Here is a 9,738-nt window from a genome sequence, read left to right as displayed (position 1 = left end):
GAAAAAAAAGAATGGTACTTTACCTTAAACTTGACATGCTCCTCATCAAGACTCCTCATCACAAACTATTTGGACTGTTAGTACCCACAGAAAGAACTTCACAAACTTGGGCCACAACCATGGACCTCATAGTAGTTTTACTAGCATCTGAGGGCTAGAACACCATTCTTACCACATGGTAGGCAAGTTGACAAAGATGAATGCTCCCACTTCCTGGCCCACTTCCTGCCCTGTACCAAAGTATCATTTGCAAAAGCTACAGCCAACTTGCTTATCATGTCTTCCAGTTACACAGCCTTCCAAACCATATAACTTCATATCGTGGGCATGGGTAATGTGTAGGGGGAGCACTGTCTTCCAGTCCTGCTGGTGCCCCCCCACCCCCCCAGACTTGGGAGGCACCAGTTGCCTGTGATCATGGGGCTCAAGTTGTATCCCACTTTTGGAAGGAAGTGTGCCATCTCCTAAACAGCACCTTTCCACAGAACACCTCCCTCAAACAGATGGGCAATCAAAACAAGTAAATCAAGTTCTAAACCAATATTTCAAAAGCTTTCTAAACTATCATGAGGACAGTTGGGTCTCCTTGCTATCCTGGCCAAATTTTTGCATATAACAATGTGCAACTTGCTCAGCAGGGATCAGTTAGTTTGATGCAAGTTATGGCTTTCACTTCTGCTTCCATCCTTCAAGCCTCACTCCCTCACCTGTTCTTGCTACATCAAAGCTGGTAAAGTCTATTCATCAAATCCAGATGAACATGCAATGCCAGGAAGCCCTCTTGTTGGTAGTAGGTGAAAAGCCCTATGTAGAGGATCCCTTATCAGAATCTAGCCAGGCCACCATTGACTGTGTACTTCTTAGTGAAGTACTTCAAAAGGGGGAGAGGCTGTGCAAAAGTATCATAGTACAGTTTACAAAATTTATCACAAAGACTTTAAAGTAATTCCCTATCAAATCAGCTCCCCTGCAGAGTGTCTGTGGGTACTGTGTGTGTGTGTGTGATGGGAAATGTAAAGACACTTTATTTTGAAACAAGGAGAAACCATCACAGTTTGACTAAAAATTATAAACTTACCTAGTGCTAATGCTGCAGTCATGGGTATTGGAGTATAGTAATGCAAAATACTTCATTTAAGACTGGAGAAGATGACTGTCAAGTCTCTCTTCCTTTTTTCAGTTTGAATCTCTCAAAACACACATTAACTTAAGGCAAGGGTATAACATAAAATATAAATGAGTTAAGTATTGAAAATGTATACTTTAATGGGGTTTGCTTTGTAAAATACTATAACACCTTCTTTAAAATGCCCTTTGGTTTGAACAGCAGGGTAGCTGTTGCACTAAAAAGCATTCATCTCCTGCTTTCCTGTTACACTTTATCAAGTTCATCTAATTGACCAATTTTTTTACTTGTCACCAAACTTCCAACAGTAAAGTCTATTAAATTGACTAAAGAGTTTTTCTTTGCTAATTCTGTTAATTTCCTATAACAGAATCAACTTGCCTTTGTAGTCCAAAGCTAAAATCTGTTCATTTCAGAGTGGGACAGGTGATAGTACCCAGAAGATTTGGGTACTCAGGAGTCATTGTTGGCTGGGACTTAAAAGCTAGAGCTCCAGAAAAATGACTGCAGAGAAACAGTTTTGAAAGTCTTTAACTCCTGCTTTAAGTGAGTTATATTTGAAATCATATTACTGTAACTTTTACCTGCCTGTGGAACATAACTTCTGAGTCCTGTATCTTCTGTGACATGCAGAAGTACACATTTGCTGTGTTTGGCTGCCACCACAGCAGAGCATGTTAAAACTGGATTGCTTAAATATTGCCTGACATGGCATTCTTATGAATCAGTTTTTTAGCACACTACATTATATTTAAAGAAGCACTGTCAACAAAATTGACTAAATATGAACTAATACCTTGGGTTGCTGATTATTAAATATGATCAAGTGAGAATTTTTCAAATCCATTATCCCTGTTATTGATCAAATCTCTTCTGAAGCAATCTCCATTGTCCAAGCTTACAGACATGAAAGGAAGCTCTTGTGTTTAGTTCAATTCACTTTAAGTGCTGATGCTTTGCTATCATAGCATTCATCTTCCTCCCTCTAATCCCAGTAGCTTCATCTTCTTCCTGGCTAACTTCACTCCTACAGTTCCCACTAGCTCTACCGGCTCTGCTTTCCCTTTGTTCCCATTTTTCTCCTCCTGCCACTACAAATCTAGTTCCCAGCTCTACCTCCTCCTGTTCAGTAACACTTGTCCTGACTTCCCTTCTACTTCCTGTCTTTCTTGTGCTATAACTGTTAACATCGTCCTTCTTTTCCTTCTCTTGCTGTCTTTGGATGCCTACTCCAATTTTAAAACATGGCCATCCATCCATGCTGTCTTGCAATCTGCTCCGTTCAGATAGATGTCTTAGATTTGAATCTTTTTGTCTGACATTGCTTCTGTTGCTGCTTTTACACATTCCTTGTTTTTCTTGCATTACTTGACATGACTGAACGGGTGGCATTTGGCTTCTGTTCCATTCTGCTTTTGGTCTCTCCCTTTTCTGTTCTTTCTCTTCTTGAGTAGCCCTACATCCAGCTCTCCATGCTGCTGTTTTCTGCTGTGGACCAGCTCTTTCCCTCTCTGTGCTGCTGTCTTTTACCATTGACCAGCTCTTTCCCTATCAGACTTCTCAGGCTTGGACTTTCTCTCACCTCATAATTTCCTCATCTACCTTCTGTATCTTCAGCTTCCACATTGATGCAATTCATAGATTTATAGATACTAGGGTCAGAAGCAACCTCAGCAGATAGAGTCCGAACCCCTGCCCTGGGCAGGAAAGAGTGCTGGGGTCAGATGGCCCCAGCCAGGTGCTTGTCCAGTTTCTTCTTAAAGACCTCCACGGTAGGTGAAAGCACCACCTCCCTTGGAAGCCGGTTCCAGATTCTGGCAACACTTACCCTTACCATGAAGAAGTTCTTCCTGATGTCTAACCTGAATCTGCTCACTGTCAGTTTGTGGCCATTATTTCTAGCTACTCCAAGGGGTGCCCTGGTAAACAGAGCATCTCTTATCTCTTGCTGGCCCCCACTGATAAATTTGTAGGCGGCCACTAGATCACCTTCTCTTGTGGAGGCTGAAGAGATTCAGGCCCCTCAATCTCTTCTCGTAGGGCCTTGGCTGCAGGCCCCCAACCATATGAGTGACCCTCCTCCAGACCCTCTTAAGGTTATCCACATCCCTCTTGAAGTACAGTGCCCAAAACGACACAGATTCTTTATCTGTATGTCCCCTTACTCTCACTCTATGTTTAACATAATGCTATGGTTCCACTTTCCTACTGCCTCAACACAACCTTTATCAGGCAGCATGCTGTCTCTCTGATCTCTTTTCCTCTTCCTTGACCATCAAGTGGTCTTTCAGAGAAATTAATCAGGCCCATACCTTGTAGTTCAGTTTCCAGTACTTTCAGTCTGTCAGCATTAATGTCTTCTCATCTGCTTTCAGAACAGGGCAGTTGACCCACTGCAACCGAGGGTGGCAGGGAACTAACCCAGACTTGGCAGCTCACCAAAACTCCCTAAGTCAGGCCCAAATAATTGCCCACTCCAATGTAGACTGTACCTCCAAGAGATAGTTGACAAAAAATGTAATGCAACCTTTCCCTCTTTCCCTTCATATGACTTTCTTTCTCTTCCTTCCCTGTCACACACATGTTGCCCATCTGTTCTTTTTATTTCCTTTTCTTACTGCTGTTTATCCTTTGCTCACTCCTGTTTCTCTCACTCTAGTACATGCAGGTTTAGTTTCTTAAAAACCTGCTTTGACCCTATTTGCTTCTCCAAATCTCTTTCATTTCTGAGTTTACTCAATCTGTTATCTATAATAGTACTCTGGACTTCCTTTCCTCTTATTATATCCTCTTCAGTCTGACTTCTGCTCCCTGCAGTCCACTGCAACTGTTTTTACATCTCTAATGCCCTCTTTCTAACAAAAGCTCAGAAGCAGTGTACTATATATATTTTCCCTTGACCTGTTGACTATCCTTTTTATATCTGCCTGGGCCAGGAGATGGGACAAGCAGAGGCCTGGGGGCACGTGCCCTCCAGGTTTCTGCTTGTCCCCCACTACTCCTAGCCCCTGCTCTTGTCTGTGCCCTGCTCCCTCCCTCACCACCAGGAGTAGGGAGTGCTGGGCCAGGGGCAGGCCCTGCACAGCTAGGGCAGGGCACAGGATGGATCCACAAGCAGCTCATCAAGGGGGCACAGGGAGAGGGTGGCATGCAGCCCAGGAGGGCATGAGGGATGTGTGCCCCCGGATCTGCACATGGGGAAGGCTGGGGCAATGCCAGGTTCTTCCTGGAGGGAGTGTTGGGTTGGCTGACAGTGCTGGGAGTGGCGCTATGGGGGGGGGCTGCAGCCACCCAAAAATTCAGTGTAGCCCCCCTCAACCACCCCTTTTGTGCTGCCACCCACCCTGAGTGCAGCATGGCCCAACCCCCTGCCAGCAAAAGCCTGGCACAGCCTCCCACCCCCAGCCTGCAGGACCCTACCCTGCAGGGTGCAGATCCCAGGCATGCGGCCCCCATGCCTGGGTGGGGTGGGGGGGAAGGGTCAGGGAGAGGGGAAGACCATGCTGGGCTCTTCCTGGTGGGGGGGCTGGGCCGCACAGCACTTGGGGCAGGCAGCAGCAGTGCTGGAAGGTAGGGCTGGTGGGGGAGCTACTGTGAATTTTTGGGTGGCAGCAGCCCCACCTGTAGCACCACTCCCAGCACTGGCAACTGGCCCAAGCACAGTCCAGTCCAACACCCCCACTGGAAAGAGCCCAGTGCCGTCCGTCTGCCTTGCCCTCTGTGCAGACCTGAGGGCACATGCCTCCCATGCCCTCCTGGGCTGCATGCCCCCACCTCCCCATGCCCCCTGGGTGAGTCTCTCTCACTGCTCCATCCTGTGCCCCACCTTGGTTGTGCAGGGCCTGCCCCAGCCCTGCTCCTTCCCTCACTGCTACTGCAGCCGCCCATGCTGCCCCATGTTCAGGGGGAAGGGGCATGTGGCTTTCTTGATCTGTGCATGGGCTGGAGGCAGCTGCTGTTGTGGGCTTGGCCTTGCGCCTCAAGTCCTGCTGCAGCTGGCCCAGGAGTGGCTTTATGCCGTGTGCATCCCACCACTGGACTGACCCTCGTCTTCTGCCCGTCTGGTGTCAGGACGCATGTGGCACCTGGTTGCTCCTGGGCCAGCTGCAGCCAGGCTTGGGGTGCAAAGTCCAGCATGCAATGGCAGATGCTTCCACCACACACAGATGGGGGGGGCACATGCCCCCTGGGGCCTCCACTGGGGTGTACATAGCAGAAGCCCCCCCCACACATCTAGATGAGCTGCCCAGCCTCTATCCTCCCACCACCCTCCCAGCTGGGGCCTCACTCACCTTACCAGGGCTCCGGTCTCTGCCACACACTGTTCCTCACTGCAGGGGCCTCGATCTGGCCCCCACCCCTACCCTCCCCCACAGACTGACCTGGTGTGGGGATGGTGTGCGCATATGCTCAGCCCCTACCCCAGCTTCAGATCAACTGCAAGAGGGTCTGCGATCGACCAGTTGGTGACCACTGGTCTACATGTTTCAAATCCATGTGCTTATCTACTTCTATCTCTTGCATCATACTTAGATTGTAAGATCACCAGAAGTTCTGACCATAGCTTGCTTCCACCTTGAAATATATAAATACATACCCTGTGGAGGGCACAGCTGGTGGTGCAAAACCATTTGTCAGCTATATTTTATCAAAAAATATGGGTGTAGTCTGCAACTATAAGAAATAATATAGCAAGTAGTAATGTGAGTAGGGAACAAAAGGGACCATAAAACCTGTGAATCAAGAGCTTAGCACAAGTAAGCAACAGACTTGGGCCTAGTAAGCAAGAATAGGTGACCAGTATTTAACTAATATCATAAAATCAGCTGCAAAACAAGTGATTAGGATAGCTTTATCAGCCTCACAAAATAGGTTCCTTAATTTTTTAAAAGGTTGAGGGAAGTAAAGTCTGTTAAAACTTTCTAGACATGTTTTCCATACCAATGTGCTTATGCTACTGTAATGCAAATGGTAATTAATAAGTGGAAGTATGTGCCCTATGAGAAGAATGCATGGGGTTGAGAAAATGCCAATGGATAAAATTTATGCATCAGTAAAAATTGTGGTGGAAAGGGTTCACACAGGATGTCTTTAGGAAGCCCAAAGTGAGGAAGGAATTGTTTCCTGATGTTTTTACCTGTTGTCTTACATGCTATAAATCCCAGAAGGATGTGTGAGCAACGTGAATGTTGGTCAATTTTGTTTTGCTTTTTCTTTGGTAGGTCACAGTAATACTATTTTGCATAAGCTTGTAAATAAAGCTATGCTATATTCATCTATTTTACATGCATATCTCAGTGGTCAAGTCAATTATCAGATCCATATTACCTGCCAAAGGGCTGAGCCCCTCAGGTAATGAATAATACGTTAAATGATTCTAATAATTAGTATTATCTAAATAGCCTTTCTTGATGCCTCCAGTGGAGTTAAGGGACTTGCATCTGAAGTTATGTTCCTTTTATTATCTGGACTTTGCAAATAGGCCTCAGATCTACTGTGGGCAAATTTTCCTCTTATGGTTGTGATATGACAATTTAATTTTTCTTGTTTATGAAATCGCAAAAGAAAAAAGTAATTTTTCCAAGTGGTTAAAGTTTCTAGGATCTAGAAATGCTATATTATACAATATTAATATTGTCATGTGAATATATTTATGTGACAACCTTGTTTGTACTTTTACAGGGTCTAAGAAGTACTCCTTACTACCAAATCCTTATTAACAGAGTCAACAGATTTGGCAAGTCTACAGTTTATGTTCCTGAGGAAGAGATAACAATTCTTATGAGACCAGAAGGTATTATTTCAGTTTGTAAGAGTTAAGTCCAATTTCATTTTAAACTGCTTTTGCTACCCTGTAGTCAAAAAGACAGCTAGCTCAACCAGCTGAATGCACAGAAAGCCAGTAGGCTAAGCAGATGTGCAAATGCTGCCTAAGCTGCATGGGTACATTATTCTGCTTTTTATGAAAAATCTTTTCAATTGATGAAGGCTGAGAGGAATAATTTAGATGATGCCTTTTTCTTTCAGGGGCATTTTTAGCCCTTAGGTTTTTTAAATACCAGCTTAGCTTCTCTTGCAAACTGTTGTACAAGATGAGTTTTGTTGCTGGCTTTCATTGACTTGGTCTGACTTGTGCAGGTCACGTAATGTCTTTGGGATAGATGCAGTAAAGGATTTAGGCACCTAAAACAGGGCTTGGGCATCTCAGTTCTGCCCATGTCCAAAATTCCAATTCAGTAAGCTTCTGCTCAGGGGCTGAGGAACCCACAAGACACCTCAGTGCTCTTGGTACTTTGTGACAGTTCTAGAGGTTTCTAGACTTCTGCTTCTAGCCTGGTCTGAACTGCTCAGTACCCAGTTTATGCCAAGCCAAATGAGGATCTTGCAGCTAGTTGGAAGGCAGCCTTCATCTTCTAAGGGGCCAATCCAGTAGATGTTCTTCAAGCCTGCACACCACACACTGACCAATCCCTTCACAAACCATGGTTTCTTTTAAAAGGTATCTGGTGGTAGTGGTGGGTACACTTTGCTATAATGGCCAAGTGATTAAACCAAATCCTCAGGAGATTTGGGCTTAATCTCTTTCCTTGGAGAGTGACCTGATCACCAGATTAGTTGGCAAGATACTCCCCACTCCTCCTGCTGAAGCTGTTTCACAATGTAGCAAGGAAATCAAGAATTACAGGGTGAAAGACAGAGCACAAGAGGGAGTATCACTTCCTTGTAAGGGGACTACCTCACTTACCTGAAAGCAGGGAATCCTCATTTAGATACTGTCCTGGAAATTCTGGGATGCAAGGTTAATATTAGGTTTGTGCAAAGCTTTGGTAGCTGATTCAATTTCAGAGGAGATTCAGTCCAATTTGGGGATCAGATTTCCGAATCGAATCGGGAGACCAAGTAAAAGCTCTGAATTGATTTGAAGCATCCGAATCGAGTTGGAAAAGCTTCAGAAAAAGATTCGGCCATTTTGGAGATTCAGTCATAGATTAGGCAGCTGACCAGCTGCTTCTAGCTGGTAAGTCTGTTAGGGTTGGGGGAGGGAGGAGGGAAGGGGTGTGGGAGAAGGAGGGATTGAAGCTGGGACAAGCTGCCCAGCCAGGGCAGGGGGTGCATTACTTGGGGGGTGGGGGCTGCAGGATGTGGGCCTGGCAGTGCTGGAAGTGGGGGTTCTGCCCTGCTGCCACCTGCCCAGCCGGGTTGGGAGGGGTGGGATGTGGGCACGGCTTGCTCTGGGCAGAAGGGGGCAAGTGGCAGCAGGGCATAGCCCTTGCTTGCAGCGCTGCTGCACCCACATCCCGCGCTCTGTGTTGGCTGGCAAGCAGCAGCAGAGCAGAGCTCCCACTCCCAGTGCTGATGTGGGCACGGTAGTGCTGGGAGTTGGGGCTATGCCCTGCTGCTGCCCAGGGTGAACTGCACCTACATTGTGCCCCCCCTCCCACACCAGCTGGGCAAGTGGTAGCAGCCCCCGCAGCTCCCCCTGCTAGGACAGAGGCAGGCACAGCCAGAGGAGCTGCAGGGGAAGCCACTACTGCTGCCCTGCCCCAGCCTCCTGGCACTTAAAAAACAAAACAAAAAATACCTCCACTCACTGGCTCTGGAAATGGGGATTGGAGCTCTGCCATGAGTGCCCAGAGGCCCCCCTGCGCAGTGGGGGGCAGCAGGGATCGCCCCCCGCACCTGGCACCTGTGTGGCAGCTGTCCCACGGCACAGGTGCAGTGGGGCTCGGCAGGGTGCTGCTCACTGCCTGGGAGCTGGGACTGCTGGAGCTGAGCAGTACTGGGGTCTAGCTGACGCATGCAGCACGGCCCTGGTTCCCAGGTGAATCAAACTGGGGTCTGAGGAATCAAACCTGGGGCTGGGTAATGGAACCTGTTTGTTTCCCCACCCCCCAATTTAATTCTATTTCCCAGATCCCTGATGTCTCCTCCTGCCCTGCACTGTACTGGGGGCGGGCGGGCTCTGCTATCAGCCCTAAGGCCCTGATTTGCTGGTGAGTGCGGGCCTTTTTTTTTTTAAAGTTCTGGGGCTGGGCTGGGAGTGAAGCCAAGCAGGGCAGCCATGGGGACTTTTCCTGTGGCTCCCCTGCCCAGGGAGAGGCAAGCACAGCCAGATAAGCCATGGGGAAACCTGCAGCCACCCAGCTGTGCCTGCCTCTCCCCAGCAGATCTGAACAGCCAAATCTTCTGAAGTCGATTTGGCCGAATTGATTCAGGACAGTGATCTGAATTTCCAAGTTGAATCACTGTCCTCCAAATCAGCCGAATCTGAACCAGATACTTCCCTATTCACACAAGCCTAGTTAATATGCATTTTTGAATAACCTCAGACTAAGATTCTATTAACTCCATTTCTTCCACATCTCCATCTTCTCCAGTTGTGTTTCTAAAGTTAAAATGAGCCCTGCTCCATTCTTTCAAAGAATGGATAGAAGTTCTGTCTTCAGGAGAAGATTCTGCACTCTGGAACCCAAGTGGATGAGGTACTCAAGCTCTATAGATTCATAGATGCTAGGGTCGGAAGGGACCTCAACAGATCATCGAGTCCGACCCCCTGCATAAGCAGGAAAGAGTGCTGGGCCTACATTACCCCAGCTAGATACTCATCCAGC

Source organism: Crocodylus porosus, unplaced genomic scaffold, assembly GCF_001723895.1.
Source record: "Crocodylus porosus isolate Cpor-Errol unplaced genomic scaffold, CroPor_comp1, whole genome shotgun sequence".
NCBI lineage: Eukaryota > Metazoa > Chordata > Crocodylia > Crocodylidae > Crocodylus > Crocodylus porosus.
Note: the sequence above shows the minus strand (reverse complement) of the source record.